The sequence below is a fragment of the Myodes glareolus genome, chromosome 2 (assembly GCF_982192425.1).
Source record: "Myodes glareolus chromosome 2, mMyoGla1.1, whole genome shotgun sequence".
NCBI classification, from domain to species: Eukaryota; Metazoa; Chordata; class Mammalia; order Rodentia; family Cricetidae; genus Myodes; species Myodes glareolus.
The window spans coordinates 139,854,668-139,877,401 of record NC_142027.1 but is presented as its reverse complement, the minus strand read 5'-3'; the positions used below and the strand labels follow the sequence as shown (position 1 = coordinate 139,877,401).

Below are 22,734 nucleotides of genomic sequence, written 5' to 3'. Positions count from 1 at the left end.
GACATGACCCTCAGCAGCAGCCAGGACCCCGATGACCAATGGAATCATAGGCCACACAGATCTGTGTGACCCTGGCTGTAGCATTATTCTCAGATTCCAACAGGGCCACAGGTTGGAAGCTAGACTCTGGACCTCTACATGGGCCCTAGTGGCAACATGGGCCATGAACTTTAACACAGACCCTAGCTGCGGGTAGGACAACAGAATTCATATTTTGTATAGGACCTGAGTAATTATCAGAATTTGGGGATAAGTAGCTAGCACCTGCCTGCATTCTTGCAGTTTTATCCTGAAATTTTTTAACAATGGCTCCTAGGTTCATACAAAATATGAATTCTTATATCAATGATTTATTTCCCCACTGTAACTTGTGTCCTCCACTTAAACTTTCTCATTATCTCCAGAGATTCTTCATGGCATTTTTCACTTCTGCATTTCTCAGAGTGTAAATCAGGGGGTTGAACATGGGTGTCAAAATACAATAAAACACAGCTACAATTTTGTCTGTGGACAGAGTAGATGATGGCCTCATGTAAATAAATATACAAGGCACAAAGAACAAAGCAACAACAGTGAAGTGGGCCCCACAGGTAGACAGAGTTTTCTGTCTACCCTCTGCACTGTGGGACCTCAAGGAGTGCAAGATGACAATGGACGAGGCAGCCAGCATGAGGAAGTTCAGCAGGCAGATCACACCAGTGTTGGCCACCACCAGCAAGCCAAGGACATATGTATTGGTGCAGGCCAGCTCCAGTAAAGGGTACAAGTCACACACAAAGTGACTGATTACATTGGGTCCACAGAAGGGCAATTGAGGAACCAGAAAGAGCTGAACCAATGAATGCAGGAAAACACCCAACCAAGCCACTGCCACCAGCACCACACAGAGGTGCTTGGTCATGGTGGTGGTATAGTGTAGGGGCTTGCAGATGGCTACATAGCGGTCAAAGGCCATCACTGTGAGCAGAATGATCTCAGTTCCTCCCAATAAATGAGCCTCAAAGAACTGGGCCAAGCAGCCCTCAAAAGAGATGGCTCTTCCCTCATGCAGGGAGTCAGCAATGAGTTTGGGTGTCATACAAGAGGAATAACAAGTATCAATAAAAGACAAATATGAAAGGAAAAAAATACATAGGGGAGCCCAGGGTGGGGCTGAAAATGATAGTGAAAATTATAAGTAGGTTGCCTCCAATAGAGACCAAATAGACAAACAGTAAAAGCACAAACAACGTCCTCGGCACCTTGGGGTTCTGGGAGAGTTCCAGCATGAAAAATTCTGTGATGTTGCATGGATTATCCATGAAGTCCCAGTGGCATCCAGAGACTTACCTCAGCTACTGTCTCTTTGAAACATTTCAAGAGATTGGGGACTGGAGGAAAACAGTTTGTATGGAAGATAATTAATATGAATTCTAGATCCCTAGGTAAAGACCCATTAGTAATGTAAATCAAGTTATTTCCAGCTAGTTATTTTAAGTAAGTGTAAAGTAAAATAAATACCTGTCAAACTATGCAATTTTTGCTTGAGGCATGTAAGAAACAGTTCTTTTTAGAGTGTGTGTGTGTGTGTGTGTGTGTGTGAGAGAGAGAGAGAGAGAGAGAGAGAGAGAGAGAGAGAGAGAGAGAGACGCATGCATGCATAGATGGTTGTTCACCTGTGTGTGCAGAGGTTGACATCAGGTGTCTTTCTCAGTCGCTCCCCATCTTATGTTGAGACAAAGTCTCTCTCATTTGAACCCAAAGCTTTCAGAGTCAACTAATCTAGTTAGAAAACTTGCCCTAATGACACTGATCTCTCTTCCTCCTGCATTCTGTGGCATGATATGGCATGCTGTGACATAATCTGGCATGCTGTTACATGATCTGGCATGCTGTGGCATGATATGGCATGCTGTGGCAACACCTGCCAGCTTTTACTAAAGTGATAGGAATCTGAATTCTGGTCCTCACACTCACACAGGAAGCATGTTTCCTGCTGGGTCATCACCTCAGTTCTCACTTTTTTTATTATTTTAATGGGGTTCTGTTTGTTTGTTTGTTTGGTTGGTTGGTTGGTTGGTCTAGGGTTTTTTTGTTTGTTTGTTTGTTTGTTTTATAGAGAGGGTTACTCTGTATAGACCTAGTATAATAGGTACAAAATATTCTGGTACACGCTGTTGAGTTGAAAGTCAATGAAACCATAGAATATTTAGATCTTTGTATAACCATGTACTTTTTAATTTTAAATAAAGCAAATTTCTTCTTTGAATAGTTTTGAAAGACAGAGGAGAGTAAGATACTGGAGTTTGGCCTGAGTTCAGTGTTACTTGGATTGTAAGACATTTTATCATTAAAAAAAAGCACTGAACAAAATTATAATAACTCCAGTGAAAGAAGAACACAACTTTAAGTAGGTCAAAGATAAGTACGAGAGAATTTAAACCTGATGTCTTAGTAAGGATAGTCCTACTGACAGATTTATGAAATAATTCAAATCTTACAAAGTCAAATCCATTCTTTCTCTTTTTCTTTAAAAGCTGGTAGAGTGGGCAGTATTATCACTGATTCACACCAGGGAAGGTATCTCTAGTCACTCACTAAGATGTTATTCTGCCACCTTGAGAAGAGATGGGAAACCTGTGGTCTAGACAATTCAAGAATGAGCACACATAGTCTTCTGCCTCCAAACCCTTTCTACCTTTGTGTGTTAATCCTTTAATATATGTCATTAACATAGCATAAATCATGTGTGTCAAAAGCAAGAGATAAAATTATATATGAATTAAAGATATTTATGAGATCCTTGTTAATTGTGCCTAGATAGACTGTTCTGTTATCTCATTTCTCAGTGTTAGAATAAGCGTAAATTTTAATTTTAAAATAATAGAAAAATTAATCTTTATAGCAGGAGTGAGGATCTCTTGCTATTTAAACAGCTGAATATTTTATAAAGTTAAGAATTTTGCACTGTATATTAAACAATTACATTGTATTCACAGAAATATATTTGAAATTTTAGTATTAAAAATATTTTTCCTTTGAGGAAGAGAGGATGGCTTCATGGAGGTTTTGTAAAGATATCCTGCAGTACAGTGCTGGAATTATACTTCAGGACAGTCTATTATATATTTTATGAAGATCTAGATGAAAGGAGTTTGAAGGTTCAAGACACAAAAAAAATTAAAGAGAAGGAAAGGATCATCACCTTTGTGTGATCAGTGTATGCTATACACTTCTGTTGAAATACCACACTACATTCTGCTGATGTAAACAATTATCACATACTCAGAAAAATTTGAATATGTTAGGGAAAGCCACATTATATACCATAAAAATATTATGATCCAGGTAGTGGTGATGCATGCCTCTAATCCTAGCACTTGAGAGGTAGAGGTAGTCAGAGTTCTGTAAGTTTGAGGTCAGCCTGGTCTACAAGAGCTGATTTCAGGACATGCTCCAAGGCTATATAAAACCCTGTCTCAAAAAAAAACCAAATAAATAAAGAATATATTATGCAATATGTTGTAAACAATAGTCAGCTAAATAATAAATTAAATCCATACTTTCATTAAAAATAACTAGTTATAGACATTTTCTCTACCTTCTTTTGTAATGTGACCTCTAACTTACAACTCCTCTTTCCAATTCAAATAGACATTTCCTCAGTTTGAACTTAGTTAACCCCATCTCTACTTACTCTCCAAGTTTCGTGTACTATCTCCCAAAAGCCTAGAACCCACCCTTACCTATTTCATAATTCTAAACTTGATCACCACATCTAATCAAATTTTGTTCCTATTAGAGGTTGGAGATATTGCTCCATGGGTAAGAGAATTTACTGTTCAAGCATGAGGACCTAAGTGCAGATTCCTACCACCCAGGTAAAAAGAAAGACATTGCCAGGCATTTTTTTGTAACCCCCAGCTCTGTGGGAGATAAAGGAAAGGGGGTGACTGCGACTTTCTAGCTACCAACTTAACTCCAGGTTCAGTGAGAAACCTTCCTCATGGGAAAAAAGTGGAGATTGGTAGATTACACCTGGCATTTTTCTCTTGCCTCTACACACCTACACATACATGTATGAATACACCATACTCATTCATATGCGAACATGCACATATATGCATGCACAAGGAGAGAATGCCTTCATCATTCACTCATTTATTCTTGTATTTATTCTAAAACATTCCACAAACCATTACCAAGGAACATCTATCCTCAATTTTTGGTGAAGGTCAATTCTTGAAATTAGCTGATGCTTCAGTATTATCATAGGCAGTCTCTTCTACCTTATCACTAACTCAAATTCTGGCTCAGCCATAAACATTGTACTCTTAGTGACATTTGTCAGTCATCCAATCATATCGTTACCAATTTTAATTGCCTAAAGCTCTCTTTACCATTGAAATAAAATTTCAACATTCTGGACACATCACTAGGTTGTTGTTGGTGGGGGTGGTGTGCCCATATTTTTCTTCAGCTTCCATTCTTGAACACTGCCATGTGCTATGGTCATGCCACACAGCTCTAAACTCCCTCACTAAGTTATGATCAGTCATAATTTTCCAAATACAATATCTGAGAAATAACTCTGGCCTTTTAACTGTTCTATTCTAGTAGATTCCTTTAAAACTAGGTGCTAATACCATTCATCTCTGTAAGAAATTTAATCTCTTCCCCTATATTATAAAACCACTAATGCTCCTTTAGTAGTCAAATGTATCTCCATTCTAGCTCTTTGTATTCAGTGGCTCATTAAAGCACAAGGAATTATTTGCGTTAAAATATCTATATCGCCAGACCATCAATGGTTCAAAATGAAATGGATGCTGAATGATTGAAAACAAAAAACCAAAAGATTTAGGAAATTTAATAAAAGCAGAAATTAAGCAATTTAGACCTTCTTAGCAAAATTCTTTTACGTCCTGACATAGTAAGTGACAAAATCAAATGGATTCCTTCCATATCATTTGGTCTTCCTTCTCCTGTACTGAATGTTGCAGTCATTAAATGCCTATCTGGGATTAATGAAAGTTCCCACAAGGAGAGAAATTCAATGAGAAGTTACAGCTTACTATTTTCTTTTCTGGTTTGGAAATCTATCATAGTCTAAGCAAACTTGTTCACAAACAAACAAACAAAAAAAAAGAATTTCATTCATGTTTGAGCTACAGGATACCACTTAAATGGTCACATCCCAGTTTTTTCCTTCAAAAGTTCATGAAGGAAAGGATTTTTAGGTTGTGATGGTCATTTTTGTTTGTCAACTTGACTATATCTGGAATTAGCTAAAACTCAAATGGCTGGGCACAGCTGTAAGGGGTAATTTATCTTTTTTTTCTTTTTTTGTTTGTTTGTTTTGTTTTGTTTGTTTGTTTGTTTGTTTATAAAACTTTCCACTTCCTCCCAATACCCTCCCACTCTCCCTACTCCCTCTCCTCCTCCCTCTCCAGTCTTATGAGCAGTTAGGGTTTCTTGCCCTGTGGGAAGTCCAAGTTCATTCCCCCTCCCTCCAGGTCTAGGAAGGTGAGCATCCAAACAGACTAGGATCCCAAAAAGCCAGTACATGCAGAAGAAACAAGACCCAGTGCCATTATCAATGGCTTCTCAGTCAGCCACATTTAGAGAATCCGGTTTGATCACATGCACATTCAGTCCCAGTCCAGCTGGCCTTGGTGAGCTCTCATTAGATCAGTACCATTGTATCAGTGGGTGAACGCACCCCTAGCAGTCCTGACTTCCTTGTTCATGTTCTTCCTCCTTCTGCTCCTCATTTGGACCTTGGGGGGCTCAGTCCAGTGCTCCAATGTGGGTCTCTGTCTGTATCTCCATCCATCGTTGGATGAAGGTTCCCTCTAATCCTGACTTCCTTGCTCACGTTCTCCCTCCTTCTGCTTCTCATTTGGACCTAGGGAGATAAGTCCAGTGTTCCAATGTGGGTCTCTGTCTCTATCTCCATCTATTGCCAGATGAAGGTTCTATGCTGATATGCAAAATATTCATCAGTATGGTTATGGGACAAAGCCAGTTCAGGCACCCTCTTTTCTGCTGCCCAGGGAACAATCTGGGGACCTCTCCTTGGACCTAGGAACCCCTCTAGAATCAAGTCTCTTGCTAACCCTAAAATGACTCCCTTAAATGAGATATTTACTTCCCTGCTCCCATATCCATCCTTCCTCCCTCCTCCCATCCCATTCCCCCAAGCTATTCACAATCCTCCCCTTCTCCCTTCTCTCCCCCCATCTCCCCTTACATCTCCCACCCACCGTGCACCCAATTTTGCCTGGCAATCTTGTCAACTTCCAGTATCCAGGAGGATAACTATATGATTTTCTTCAGGTTCACCTTCTTATTTAGCTTCTCTAGGATCACGAATTATAGGCTCAAAGACCTTTAATTATGGCTAGAATCTACTTATGAGTGAGTACATACCATATTCCTCTTTTTGGGTCTGAGTTACCTCACTCAGTAAAGCATTTTCTAGTTCCATCCATTTACATGCAAAATTCAAGATGTCATTGTTTTTTACCGCTGAGTAAAACTCTAATGTGTATATGTTCCACACCTTCTTTAACCACTCTTCTATAGGGGCACCTAGGTTGTTTCCAGGTTCTGGCTATTACAAATAGGGCTGCTATGAACATAGTTGAACAAATGCTTTTGTAGTATGATAGGGAATCTCTTGGGTATATTCCCAAGAGTGGAATTGCTGGGTCTTGAGGGAGATTGACTCCCAGTTTTCTGAGAAAAGGCCACACTGAGTTCAACAGTGATTTCACAAGTTTGCATTCCCACCAACAATGGATGAGTGTTCCCCTCACCCCACATCCTCTCCAGAATAGGCTATCATTGGTGTTTTTGAGTTTAACTATTCTGACAGGTGTAAGATGATATCTCAAAGTTGTTTTGATTTGCATTTCCCTGATTGCTAAGGAGGTTGAGCATGACCTTAACTGTCTTTTGGCCATTCGAACGTCTTCTGTTGAGAATTCTCTGTTCGGTTCAGTACCCCATTTTTTAATTGGGTTAATTAGAGTTTTAGTGCCTAGTTTCTTGAGTTCTTTGTATATTTTGGAGATTAGACCTTAGTCTGATGAGGGGTTGGTGAAGATCTTCTCCCAGTCAGAAGGTAGGTTGCTACATCCACGGCTGTCTCGCCAGTGTAGCAGAAATGCTGACTGGATGGGCAAATATTCCTGGAAAGAACAGGATCCGCGCATCTTGGAGTTGTGTTCTGGGCTGTCCCGTGGCAATCAGTTCTGGTGTAATGCTTCCTGAGTTGCTATTTGTACTGACTCAACCTGACTGTACTTGGTGCTATATGTCTGTCTTTTCCCTTGTCTGTATGTTCTTTGTGATCCTTGCATATTGCTAACAGATCAGACTATTCCAGGCAGTTGCGGATACAAGCAAGACTGCTGAGGACATTTTTGAGTTTTGCGCCCCTATTCATTAAAGCCTTTAAAGAAATAGCCAGTTCTGGAAATAGGGAAGTCATCGTTAAAATAATTCCTTAATGATGTGGAGCAAAAGGAGTTGCTCTTATCAGGAGAAACCTTAGAAGCCTTCTGTAGGAAAACAGCTGCAGCAACACTAGATGTTTGCCTGAGAAGTACGTGCAGGAGGCCTATGCAGCCTTCATTATGGCCAGAATAAACCTAGGCTAATTACAACATCAGACCCTGAGAGTCAGGGAGGGAAGAATGTTGAGATTTATGGTATGAAACCAGATTCAGACAAGTTTGAGATCATGTCTAAAATTTCCTAGCAGAAAGTTTTCCCAGGAAGATAGTGGCCTTCTCCTCTCACACCCCAAGATATTCTGAGCACAAGGTCACTTAGCCCTGCCAGCCACCTGGTACAGACTGGGCGAAAGTCCTTGTGCCCAAGTCAAAGCATTTTCAAAGATTCTTTTTGTAAATTATTCTATGCTTTTTTTATGATCTGATGATGTATGCCTTTGCCAAGTTCTTTGTTTGTAATACTATAAAAACCTCACACTGAATAAGTAAACACAGCAGCATTTTCAAAAATACATTGAGAGTGACTGTCAATTTCCTCCATCATATCCTGAAATCTTCCATCCATCGCCCTGATTCCCTCACGGTCTGAGTGGCTCCCCTGATCCGGTCCGTAGCAGTAGGTAGCCTTTTTGTCTTACTGAAAGTGTCCCTTGCTTTACAGAAGCTTCTCAGTTTTACGAGGTCCCATTTATTCATTGATTCTCTTATTGTCTGTGCTACTAGGGTTCTACCTAGGAAGTGGTCTGTGCCCATGTCTCGTAGACTACTTCCCACTTTCTCTTCTATCAGGTTCAATGTGATCAGATTAATATTGAGGTCTTTAATCCATTTGGACTTGAGTTTTGTGCATGGTACTCGATATGGGTCTACTTTCATTTTTCTACAGGTTGACATCCAGTTATGTCAGCACCATTTGTTAAAGATACTTTTCTTCTTCCATTGTATACTTTTAGCTCCCTTGTCAAAAATCAGGTGTTCATAGGTTTGTGGGTTAATATCCGGGTCTTGAAACACAGTAACTCCCTCCTGCTGGTTTGCACTTACCACCCAGGCCCAGTGCCCAAGCAGCGTGTGCTGGGGAATTTTATGGCCCCGAGGAAGGGGAGGACGGGAGGAATAAGGAAAGAGGTTCCTGGGTGAGACCTGAGATGTGATAGGAGGTGAGAGGGCTTAGCAGGGTGGAGCAGCCCCTGCAGAATGACCAGGGAGTCAAGGGGGTCAGGGAACGTCTGAGCTCCTCCTTGTTGGGCTTCTGCCATGTGTCAGGAGCAAACTCACCCCTTTGATGGATCTTCTGCTACAGCTGACATCCAGATTCTTATAGAAGAAAGGATAAATTTTTTGGAAGTTGTTTCTTTTCCTTTCTTCCTTACTCAGTTAATATCATTTCCTTCTTGGATTTCTTTTTCAGTGGGGCAGATCACATCCTGCTGCTTCAGTTATCTGGGCAGGAGTGGGTAGAATCAGCTTCCTCCTTCCAGGGGTTATTTTTCTTAACTAAATCATTTGAAATGGGTAAACTCACTTCTAATTCAGATCTTTAAGGTGAGAAGATTAAACCAGATCTTTTGAGGCAGGAAGATCCACATAGAAGAGGTAATCTCGCTCTCTCTTTACCAGATTACTCTTGCTTTCACTGGCAAGTCTATTTCTTCACTGGCATTTTAGAGCCACCTTCTTCAGAATTCCAGAATATACTGAAACCAACTGAAACATCCAACGTTGTGGACTGAACAATTGCTGGATTCTTGGGCTTTCCATCAATACACAGTCATTGTTGACTAGCTGGACGACAGTGTGTAAACCATTCTAATACCTCATGTATATGGGAATATTAGAATTGGATACATATGCATGTATTTATAGTTATGTAATAATATATATTACATATACACAAAGAGAGACAGAGAGAGAGAGAGAGAGAGAGAGAGAGAGAGAGAGAGAGAGAGAGATTCATTCATTCTGTAAGTTTATTCTTCTAGAGCAGTGGTTTTCAATCTTCCTAACGCTGCAACCCTTTAATAAGTTTAAGTTTCTCATGCTGTGGTGACACCCAACCATAAAATTATTTTTGTTATTATTTTATAACTGTGATTTTGCTATTGTGATGAATCATAATACAAATGTCTGATATGCAGGATATCTGATACGCAGCCACAAAGGGGTTACAACCCACAGACTGAGAACCACTGTTCCAGAGAACACTGATTAAGACAATGGTTATCTTACCTAACCCTTTTGATTATTAAAGGTTAAAAATTTGACTCAGAATGACTAAGTAGCCATTTCAAGTCTCTTGCCCCAGACAGTTTTGAAGGGTCACATAAGAAAATATATGAGCACACTGTGGCCACCAAAAACCTTCCAAACAAAATCAAGTTGTTATTTGTTATTAACTAGTCTCATTTCTAAATTCAAACTTTTATATCAAGTATAAAAGAGAATTTCAGAAACGTCATTGAAATTTCAGAGAGAAAAGTAAACTTAGAGTTATTTTAATAGCCAAAGAGGAGAGTGAACTCAATCAGTAAAATACTTGTAGTGTAAGCAAAGGGACCTAAGCTCAGCTCTCTGCCATCCATGTTAAAAGATAAACAGCATACATCTGCATCTCCAACACCGGGAATAATTCTAACATTAACCTCTGCCTTCCACAAGAACATGTATTCATGTGTGTGCACATGCACACACACACACACACACACACACACACACACACAAACATAGTCAACACATATATACCACAAACACAATTTTCAAATAGATTATGTTGTTGCATTATAATATAAAAACAAACATAAAATAGAACTAAGCAAAAAGTTATCAACAATAGAGAAAAAACTTACTTGTGGTGAAAATTGAAAGTCTTAATTAATAATTTTATCCTTGTGCTGAAGGTTTGAAATTTTCTGAAGTTTCAGTTGTAATTTTGCGTTCTGACCATAAAAGGAGTTCCCAACATGCTTCATGTTACAGCACAGCCTCATCTTGCCTACAGCTGCCCTATATCTTGGACTGAGCTTTTCTGTCTCTCTGAAGCCAGGAGTAAGAAGAAAATTGGGGAATATATGGATGTTTTTCCTCCCTAAAGATCCCAGCCCTGAAGCCCGATGTTTGACATCTTGAATTAAGTCACTAATAGATGATCAACCAGAGCAGGGGCGATGTCACTCTGTTTTCATTCCTGTTCTGAAAACTATAGTAAGTTGAAGATGTCTTCACTGGGTGTCTGAAATGAAGACCCACCTCTTTAAAAAAATCAGTCTCTTCCACCTCCCAAGCTGGAAAAAGTTGGCACTAAACCAGTAATTTAAGTACGATAGTCCTTCGAGGCTCTGTCTTGGCCATGGCCCAGGTGTGATAATATAGAGAGGTGGACAAAGTCTGAAAGAACTTGTGACCCCAGATTTTCCAGCTTTGCAAAGTCACACTTTACCATCCAAATAAAAGTTCAGTGCCAAGTCTTAGATGCCTGTGGGTTTATTCTCTCCCAGATCTTTATTCCTAACTTTTCTCTCTAGGCAAATAATTCAGTTTGCATCCTTGTGTCTTGAAGGAAGTCCTGAAGAGACACCTACTTTTCTGCTGCCTTCACTTTGAGCTAGCAAAACAATAAGAAATGAATATTTGTGGTTGAGCTATTTCAAACTAGTATTCTTATTGTAGCCTCTCAGGTAAACGAAGAATGTACATTGCATGAATGCCTGAAACTACCAAAAGAAATCATGGTGATACACATGTTGGCAAGGGTGTATAGCAATAGAATCTCTTAAACCATTGCTAGTTGTAGTGAATATTGGTCTAACCACTTTTAGAAGCATTAATTTTAACAACAATTTTACACCTAACTACATATGCAAGAGGAACCTTTCCAAACTTAAGATAAGGTATACAACAGCACCTATATATGAAAAGTTGTAAGCTTACATGTGTCTTGTTGGACCAAGACACACTTACAAGAAAATAGTAAAATAATTATAATACACTCATTCAATAAGTTATTGTATAATAGTAAGTGGTAAAATATATGCGTGGCTCTTTGAAATGTGTTAAGAGAAAATCACAAGTCATAATGCTATATGTGTATGTTACTCTTTAAGAAAATCAGGGACAAGAGAAGCCAATGTGTCAGTGAGTAACACACACACACACACACACACACACACACACGTATATATATATATAATTTTAATTTTAAAAACTTTGTTGTATTGTATGTGTGTGTGCATGTACACACGCAGAAGGCAGAAAACTAGTAAGAGATGATGCAGTGCATAGAAAGTGAACGAAAAGAGATAAAAAGAATATGATATTATGGGGAAAAGAACAATAGAGCAGGAAGGATTAAATGAGATAGAAGATGGGAGGGCAAACTAGAGGACAGAGTATGGAGAAGCAAAACTTAACATGAAAGACATTTGAAAATGGTTTACGGAAAGCTTCTTAACATACATACATCATGGCAGTCTCCGCCAGCCTGCAGGCAAATGAGATACCTGTCTTCAGGCTGTGCCCCACCATCACCATGCACTGAACTCGGTTCCTCAAAAACCCACTCTGACACCCAAACCCCATGCATCTGAACATCCTCCATGTGGTCAGCCTTCCACCACAACCCTAGCAGACAACATGGGAACAGGCACAAACCTCACCCGTTGGTAAAACAGCAAACTACATGGGCACAGGTGTAAACTACAGTAGTTGGAAGAATAGACACAGGTATAAGCTATACCAGATGGGAGAAAAAGTAAGTAAATGCCACTGTAACAATACATTCAAGCACTGAAAGGGCAGTATGGCACCACCAGAACCCAGTGATCTGGGTTCAGCAAGACCTGTACATTCCAATGCAACTGAAACACAAGCAAATAAACTTAAAAGTGTTTTATGAAAATGATAGGCTCTGAAATAGGAAATGAAAAATTCCCTTAAAGAAGTTGAAGAAAAGAAACAAAAGAATGGAAGAAATCAATAAAGTCCTTAAAGAAATAAAAAAACAAGAAAAAACAATAAAACAGATGAACAGTTCAATACTTGAAAAGTGAAATAAAAACAGTAAAGAAAACACAAACCCAGGGAGTTCTAGAAAAAGAAAATCTGAGGAAGCAAATAGGAACTACATATATATTCATCACCAATAAAATACAAGAGATGAAAGTGAAGATTTCAAGCATTGAAGATACAATAGAGGAAATAGATTCAGCAGTCAAAGAAAATGTTAAATCCAATAAATTCCTAACTCAAAACATTCAGGAAATCTGAGACACCATGAAAAAAACCCTAAGAATAATATGGATAGAAGAAAGAGAAGAAGTCCAACTTAAAAGCACAGAAAACGTATTCAACAAAATCACAGAAGAAAACTTCCCCAACCTAAAGAAGGACATGCCTATAAATGTACAAGAAGCTTACATAACACCAACTAGAATGAACCAAAGAAAAGAAAAGTTCCCTCACCATATAATAATTAAAACACTAAACATACAGAATAAAGAAAGAATTTTGAGAGCTTCAAAGGAAAAAAAGTCAAGTAACACATTAAAGCAGACCTACCAGAATTACATCCAACTTCTCAATGGAGATTCTAAAAGCCAGAAGGACCTGGAAAGACATTTTACAGACAATAAGGGGCAATGGATGCCAACCCAGACTATTATACACAGCAAAATTTTCAATCAACAAAGGTGGAGAAAACAAGACTCTTTTATGACAAAACCAGATTTAAATAATACCTATCCAAAAATACAGCACTGCAGAAAGTACTAGAAGAAACTCAGTTACATTCACAAGAAACACAGGCAATAGATAATTTCACAAGAGCAAAATTCAAAGAAGTGAAACATACACACTACTACCTCCACCACCAAAACCAAAAAATAGCAGGAATTAACAATGACTGGTCAAGAACATCTATTAATATCAATGGGCTCAATTTGTCAATAAAAAGACACAGGCTGACAAATGGATATAAAAACAGGATTCATCCTTCTGCTACACACAAGAAATACACCATAACTTCTAAGACAGACAAATCCTCAGAATAAAGGGTTGGGAAAAGATTTTTCCAATCAAATGAACCTAAGATGCGAGCCAGTGTACCTATCGTATATCTATACGATAATGTATAACAAAAGAGACTTCAAATTAAATTAACCAAAAGAGATGAAGAAGGACATTTCATATTTCATCAAAGGAAAAAAATCATCAGGATGAAGTCTCAATTCTGAACATCTATGCCCCACATACAAAGGTGTAAAAGAAACATTTCAAAAGTTTAAATCACACATCAAACTCCCACATATTAATAGTGTGAGACTTTAACCAACACCCCACTTTCACCAATGGACAGGTATTCCAGACAGAAATGTAACAGAGAAACAATGGAACTAACAGATGTTATGACTTAAATGATCTTATTAGACATCTACAGAATATTTCACCCCCATGACAAAAGAATATACCTTCTTCTCAGCATCTCATGGAACCTTCTCTGGAACTGACCACATATCAGCCACAAAGCAAATCTAAACAGATACTATAAATTTGAAATAACTCCTTGTATATTAACAGACCACCATGGGCTAAAGTTAGAGATCAACAACAACACAAGCTACAAGAAGCCTACAAACTCATGAAAACAGAAGAACTCTCAACTGAACCATCACTGGATCAAGGAAAAAATAAAGAAATTAAAACCTTTCTAGAATTAAATAAAAATGAATTTAAAACATACCCAAAATTATGGGGCATAAGAAAAGCAGTGCTAAGAAGAAAGTTCATAGCACTAAGTTCTTACATAATTAGGAGAAATTTCACACAAGTAACTTAACAGCACACCTGAAAGCTCTAGAACAAAAAGAAGCAAACTCATGCAGAAAGACTAGATGACAGGAAATAAACTCAGGGCTGAAATCAATAAAATTGAAATAAATAGAACAATACAAAGAATCAATTAAACAAACAATTGGTTCTTTGAGAAAATCAGCAAAATATACAAATCTTTATCCAAACTAGCCAAAAGGGAGACAGAGAATATCCAAATTAAGAAAAATCAGAAATGAAAAGGAGGACATAACAACAGACTCTGAGGAAAAGCAGAAAATCATTAGTTCATACTTCAAGAATCTGTACTCCACAAAATTGGAAAATCTTAAAGAAATGGACAACTTTCTTGAGAGATACACATACCAAAATTAAATAAAGTCCAGATAAACAGCTTAAACAGACCTGTAACCCCCAAGAAAATAGAAACAGTTATTAAAAGTCTCCCAACCAAAAAGAACCCAGGGCCAGATGGTTTCTATCAGAATTTCAAAACACAGCTAATACAAAATCTCCTCAAATTGCTCCACACAATAGAAACAGAAAGAATAAGACCAAATTTATTTTATGAGTACACAATTACCCTGATACTGAAACCAAGCAAAGATGTACAAAAGAAAGAGAATTACAGACCAATCTACTTCATGAATATTGATGCAAAAATGCTCAATACAATACTGGCAAACTGAATCTAAGAACACATAAAAAAAATCATCCACCATTGTCAAGTTGACTTCATCCCAGAGATGCAGGGATGTTTCAACATAGGAAAATTTGTCAATGTAATCTACCATATAAACAAACTGAAAGAAAAAAACACATGTTTATTTCACTAGAATCTGCAAAGCCTTAGCTTATAACATCTTAATTTAACCCTTATCTATTAATCTGTGCAGTATCACGAGGTCATGGCCTACCAGCAAAATTTTGTTGTGTCTATCTTTGGCGGCGGCACCAAGTCTTCACCCTAACTCCACCTTCTTTCTCCCAGCATTCAATTTAGTTTTTCTTGCCTAGCTAAGTTCTGCCCTGTTATAGGTCCAAAGCAGTTTTTTATTCAATAATGGTAATCACAGCATACAGAGGGGAATTCCAATAACAACTAGCCTGGCAAGATTGGCCAGTAGTGCAATAGTGGCATCAATATTATGACAGTAACCAACCACCTGCTTGAATTTCAGACCTACATCATGAGACAGATCTCATTTAGGTTATGACCAACATAGCAAAGAACACATTGCTAGGTAGATCATAGGCACATCTACAACACAACTCCTGTACCTAAGGCTCAGAGATCATTGTAGAAGAGGGAACCTATAAGAGTCAGAGAAGCACGGAGTTTGCTGTGAGGTTGTCTCCTAGAAATGTCAGAAATTACAACCATCCAGTCTCACCTTTCATGGCTGCCTAAACAAAGCTGAACAAAGATGACACCAATGGACATGGTAGCACAGAAGAGGGAAAGCTCACTAGGCTTCAACCCTAGACAAAGAACTGCAGGCAACTAAGGAGTGGGAGAAATAGTCTTTGCTCGGGAAGAGCACACCACCTGGTTATCCAAAACCAAATGGTAAGCCCTGAAAACATATAAATACAGTTAACATTTATACAGGCTGAATGGACTGTATTTATTTATTTTAAAATATACACACACACATATATACATATATATTAAAGAAAAAGAGGGCATAAATTTTACAGGGAGTGGGGTAGGATGTTACATGGGATGGTTGGAAGGGAGGAGATGAAAGGGGAAATTATTTTCAAAAGCAGTACTTAGGTGCTGTTAATGTCGGATTTCAGTTTGTTTTTCTCAACCTTCTACCAACCTGCCCCTGACATTGGACCTACAATAATTCTACTACTCCATGTACTGGTGCACCCTTAAAAAAATTTCTGATTTTCAGTTATTGATTCATACACCCAGAAGAAATTCAGCCTTTGGGTGAAGGATCCATGTTCTCTGTCTCTGTCTCTCTCTCAGTCTCTCTTTATCTCTATCTCTGTCTCTGTCTCTCTCTCTCACACACACACATACACACACAGACACATACACAGACATTTTATCACTACAATATTCAAGGTGAAGGGAAGCATTTGATATGATTCTGAATAGTTTGGGTGAATTTAATATAATTTAATTATATTTGTTTATTTACAGTTACTTTGAATATATGACTTTTGTTTGTTCTTTCATATATTCATTCATTTACAATAGCTTGTGATTTTCTCAGAGTTTTGGATTCTGTTTGTATTGTGATACTACACAACTTCTAAGTCCCAAGATAAGAAAATATATTTCTGTAAACATCTTTTAGTTGCTTTCATTGTTTTCATTTTCCATAACTAGTATTTATTCATTCACTCATTTGATCAGTTAATATTAATGGAATACCAACAAAGTGCCAAAAAATATTCTAGATACTTGAAATACATCGGAGAACAAAACTAAGAACACTGGCTCTTCATTTTCCTCTTTCTTTATCTCCTTCCTCAATCTTCCCAGACTGGCTTGGGGTACTGAAGAAGTTCACTTTTCCAGACTCGCCAATCTACCTCAAGGCCATTCTGGCACTAGAATATCCCTCTTACTCCACTCTAGATATCTTCACTGTTTTCCTATTGACATAAAGGTGAGGAAATGGAAATTTCAATAAGGCCATTGTCAAACAAGGCAGAAATCTAGGGAAACCTGAGCTATCCCCCAACTTCCCATTGACTATCTCTGTTTTGACCAAATTTTCTACTTTTCTTCCCAAGTCGACTTCCTCCATGCAAGTCTCTTCATGGCATTTTTTTACCTTAGAGTTCCTGAAAGAGTAAATAATGGGGTTCAAGAGACGTGTGACAACTGTATAAAACACAGCCACGATCTTGTCCACAGAGAAGGTAATGCAGGGTCTTATATTGACCAAAAAACAGGGGATGGAGAACAGACCCACCACAGCAAGGTGAGAGGCACAGGTAGAGAGTGCCCTACGCCATCCTTCTGCCATGTGGCTCCTCAGGGAATGCAGGATGACCACATAAGAAGCCAGAAGCACTGCAAAGCTGATCACTGAGATGGAACCACCATTGATGATGATTAGCAGGCTAAGGGGGAAGGTGTCTGAGCAAGCCAACATCAACACTGGGTAGACGTCACAGAAGTAGTGGTCAATGATGTTGGGACCACAAAAGGGCAGTTAGAAAATGAGGAACGCTTGTCCAACAGAATGCAACAAGCCCCCACTCCATGCTGCCCCTACCAGGAGGCCACATACTCTTCGATTCATGATGGTCACATAGTGCAAAGGCTTGCAGATGGCCACGTAGCAGTCATAGGCCATCACGGTCAAAAGAAAGATTTCAGTGCCACCAAAGAAATGGAGGAAAAATATCTGTGTGATGCAGCCCTGAAGGGAAATGACTTTCCTCTTGAGCAAAGAGTCAAAGATGAGCTTGGGGACTGTGACAGAACAGTAACAGAGCTCTACCAATGACAAGTAGCTGAGTAAGAAATACATAGGGGAAGAGAGTCCTTTGCTGCCCATAACAGTCACCACAATGAGGCCATTCCCCAGCACAATGGCTATATACATCAGGAGAAACATCACAAAAATAACCTTCTGTACATGCTGACTCTGGGAAAACCCCAGAAAAATTGTTTCTGTCATATTGCTTGTAACTGCCATGTTTTAAAGCACAGTTTCTGAGAACCTAGAATCATAGAAATCAGAATCAGAATCCATCAGAAATGAGAGGCATTCTCTTGGTATTATGGTCTGATCTTCTCTCTCTTTCTCCCTTCCCCCTTTCTTACCTCCCTTCTTCTCTCTCTTTCTCCCTCTTTCCCTCCAACTGTCTCTTCTTCTCTCCCTTGTTCCTTTCCTCTGTTTCTTCCTCCCTCCCTGTTTGATTTGGGTTTCTCCAAAGCAAAGATTCCATGACACAGTGATTAAAATAGCAATTACCTACTGCTGGATATTAGTCTCAGACTGAAATTTTACTTTGTAATGCTATACATGCATAGGAATCACCTGACTATCCTCAAAAATGGAGGGAATGCATGATACAGCTCAAATCTTCAATCTCTGACTCATAGTGACTTAACTGATGACTTAGTCCTGCCCTACAACAGAACAGGATCAATATTTTACAAGGAGTGATTTCTCAACTCTAATTATTCTGCCGTTGGTAAAACTTACCAGGCTCCAGAGTTTATACTTGATAAAATCAAATTATATTGTATCAGAGCATAATTGTGTATACTTCAATCTACATTATCTTAAAGTACTCTTGCAGTGTAGGCATGCATAACACTACATTTAGAAATGTTCAGGGTTCCAGGATTCTGATACAAGAATCTTCCACCCAACACATGCACAGAAATGATGTGTATGGAGGCCAGAGGTAACTCTCAGGTAAAATTCCTCAGAAGTGCCATTCACATTATTTTTTGAGACAGTGTTTCTCACTGGATCATGGGGCTTGTGCATTCTGCTAGATTAGCTGACCAGTAAACCTGAAATATCCACCTGTCTCTGCCTCCTCAGCACCGAGATTATAAATAAATACTATCACATCTTGTTTTTCACCTGATTGTTGGGGACCAAATTCAGGTCCTCATTCGTTCATGGTGAGCACTTTTCCAACTGACCTATCTCCCATCCTTGGTTTGATTTGGGTTGGGCTGGACTAGGCTAGTTTGGCTTAGTTTGGGTTTAATTTAAGATTATTGATATGTAATATATCTTTATAATACAAAGATCTTAAAAACTATAAATTTAATGTATTTGGGTGGAACAACAATAAAGGAGCCAACATCTAAGAGGAAATAAAAACGTGTTTGAGGGAATTTCATAAAGGGTCATCAGACAAGTTAAACATGAACAAAAATGATGACATTTCACCTATGGGGTATAAATAATTTTAATTATAATTTCTTATTTATTGGAGACAAAGTAAAAGATTGAAAGATAAGTGAACATTCTTATCAGGCAGAAAGCTAACTGGATATTTCTAGGACTTTTAGTTAATGAAACTTTAAACAGAATTGAACATATAAGCTTAAATTAAATTCACCCAATAAACAATTTCCTTGAGAACCTTTCAGATCTTTCTAATGAACCCAACACCTACTTTGTGACTTCCTGTCTAACACTTCTTATCTTAGAATCTCATGTTCTGTGCTGTTCTGAAAGATAAAATTAATCCAGCTGCCCTTGTCCAGTATTCCCTCTCTCCAACTTTTTCTCCAAAGACATAACAATGGGGTGTAGATAAATAAAACACAGGGACCTCTTCCTCCATTTTATTTTGCTCAATAATCATAAGCTGTGCTACATGAGCACTCAATCACTGAATCCCTTCTCCAGACCCAAAATTCAGGTTTCTGCATAGTCTGAGCTCCCCATTCAGGCTCAGATGATGTTAATACCTTTATGTCCTCCAGAAAATGTCAATCTTAGCCAAGGCACTTAAATTTCTCAAAAGAATATTTTTTTAAAAAAATGTAGCAACAATTATTTATAAAACTTTCATTGCAAATTATTCGACCAGAAGTTTATTTAAAAAAAAAAAACTAACTCTATCATCTGCTCTAAATCAAGCTGCCAGCTTTTTAGTCAGACAGACAAGACTCTGACAAAATGATATATAAGGCAATCTCATCTGCTAATAGAGAGCAATTCTGATAGAGGCTTTCTGTTTATGAAAGCTTGTGAAGCAGGGATACCAACAATGAAATGAGCCAATGAAGGGATTAGGTGTGCTGCGCAGCTGGTAGAATGTTTGCCTAGCTTGTAGAAAGCTACAGGATCACATAAAACTGGATGTGATGGTTCATTCCTATAATCCCAGCACTTGGAGGTGATGTCAAGAAGATCAGAAGTTCAAGATGATCCTCGACTACCTAGAAAGGACAGCGCCAACCTGGGATATGTGAGACCTTGTTAAAGAATGAGGAGATAGGGAAATAAGAAGGAAGAGGTAGAAGAAATGTGCCAGTGTTTGAAAGGCCCCACTCTAGTGTCTGTTCATCCATGGAAGAGTTCATTGAATGCAAGACTTGGAATCTTCACCACCCAAAGGGACTCACCAGTTGTCATTCATGCTGATATCCCCGTGTGTCAACTCTAGCACTTAATGACCTTCTCATTTGGAAAGTGACAGGGAAATATAATGGGATAGTTCTACCCTAAAGCCTATGAAAAGGAAGTTAGAAATGTTTACTGGACCAAAAGTCCTGAACCATTTAAGGTGTGAGGGATGAAGAATTTAAATCAGAGAGCTGAATTCCCTGAGCATAGCATGCCCAGGAAGTTCCTAACAACAGCGAAAGCCAAACTCATATTTACTTTATTCAAAGTTAAGAGAGCTCTCTCTAATAAATCCAATTAGAAAGTCAAGATTTCTACTTGCCCCTCATGATTGGCCCTGGCTGATCTGGCCCCAAAGGTCCTCCATTCTCTATTCTGAGGTGAGTAACAGAGAAGGATCCACCATCTCAGCCCACTAGGACATCCTTAGGGGAGCTCCAGGTGGCCTCTACTACCCTCTCACACCTCATTGTACCCATGATGTCAACAATTTCCAGGAAAACTTCAGTCAAGGAAATTCAGGTTACCTCACACACATATTTTAAACAACACTGAGACATAGAATGATCTCTGAGATCATCTACTCAATCATTGTAAAGATGAGAGTGTAACCAATGTGGAAATAGTAGCACAGCTACCCCAACTGTCTCTTAATAACTGTTGTAAGAGTTTTCCAATGATACATTCTTACAATTATAAGCATTTTTTCCAACAAATTCCCAGAACATGGTGAAGGGGCATCAGAAAGAGTAGAGTTCCTTTACTACAAGGTGTAATTTCCAAAGCAACAGCACACTGAATTAGCATTTCTGTATCTTTCTACTTTTCTAATGTCTCATATAGGGAAAGTGACAACAGCTGGCATCCCCAATTGGTAGATTGAGCAAAGAGAGCTCAGAAAGGTAAGGAAAATTATTCAAACCTATAAAACTCATAAATGATTCTATTGAATCAGAAGGAGGAGGAAGAGGAGGAGGAGGAGGAGGAAGAGGGGGAGGAGGAGGAGGAGGAGGAGGAGGAGGAGAAGAAGAAGAAGAAGAAGAAGAAGAAGAAGAAGAAGAAGAAGAAGAAGAAGAAGAAGAAGAAGAAGAAGAAGAAGAAGAAGAAGAAGAAGAAGAATTGGAATTGAGACAATTAGGACAAGAAAATGATAATTAAATTAAAACAGTGAACAAACATGACTGGAACTACAAGCATGTGAGTTCATTCCATTTCCTCTTAGACTAGAAATTTTCAAAGTTCCTTTCCCTACACTGAGGCAACCTAACAAAATCCTGGGAGAAAGTCAGCAGAGCTGGACTCTGTTGGCTTTTGATAAATAAAAATATTCACAGCAAAATAAAAATAAAGGTTACAGATAACCTTAATCTTTTTCATTGTACTAAAACTTTTATTGGGTATAAATACATTAAAAGAGCGTGTTGTATACCTTAAGCAAATATAATTGAAGTGATGCTTCATTTTTATTTAATAGTTATTTATATTTTCTGGGAATTTTATAAATGAGCACATTGCATCTTTATCACTCCTTCTTCTTCTTTTACACCAAGTCCTCCACACCCCTTCCCAAATTACAATCTCTTTTTAAATTAATAAAAAAAAGAAAAAAAGAAATATACCTTTGTTGCAATAATGGTTACTTGAGAAGAGCCTACAGATGCTACCTTACTAAATGAGCATAATCCTTCCCAGCAATCTAAAATCATTGACCCTTACACTCATAAATAAATATAGCCTTGACCCATCATGATGGATACTTCTCTTTAAACAGACAGAATACTAAAGAAAAACACAACCAACCAAAATGTAGTCACACCACCTAATTCCAGTAGGCTTATCTATTAAAAACTTCTGCACCCAAAGTTCAAGGAACATTGCAGAATAGGGGTTTGAAAGATTGTTAGAGCTAGAAGATCAGGGAGTTTTCCATGAAATTGTGTCAAGTAGTCATGTCAGAAGCTACACCTATAAAGTGCTGGTGCACACCTTTAATTCCAAACTCTGAAGGCAGAGGCAGGTGAATCTGTGAATTCAGGGAAGCCTTTTCTACATAGTAAGTTCTAGGACAGCTATGACTATGTTGAAAGACCCTGTCTCAAATAGAAACTAAAACCCAAACCCCCAAACTCCCAACTAACCCAACCTAACCAATCCAAAACAAAGGACTGGTAGAGGTGCATCAGATTTCCAGGAACTGTAGTTAAAGATGGTTGTTAGCTACCATGTGTATTCCAGGAATCAAACCTGGGTCTCCTGGAAGAACAGTCAGTGCTTTTTACTATACTATGTATCTATTCTATCTATTCCTCCAGCCCTAATTATTCATGTTT

The 22,734-nt window shown here is 38.4% G+C and overlaps 2 pseudogenes; both read right to left on the bottom strand.

The window, feature by feature from the left end:
* Positions 1–394: 394 nt before the first annotated feature.
* On the bottom strand, positions 395–1,301 carry LOC125393242 (olfactory receptor 4C3D-like; annotated as a pseudogene).
* A 15,766-nt stretch (positions 1,302–17,067) lies between these two features.
* Positions 17,068–17,998, bottom strand: LOC125400873 (olfactory receptor 4X1-like; annotated as a pseudogene).
* Between the last annotated feature and the right edge of the window lie 4,736 nt (positions 17,999–22,734).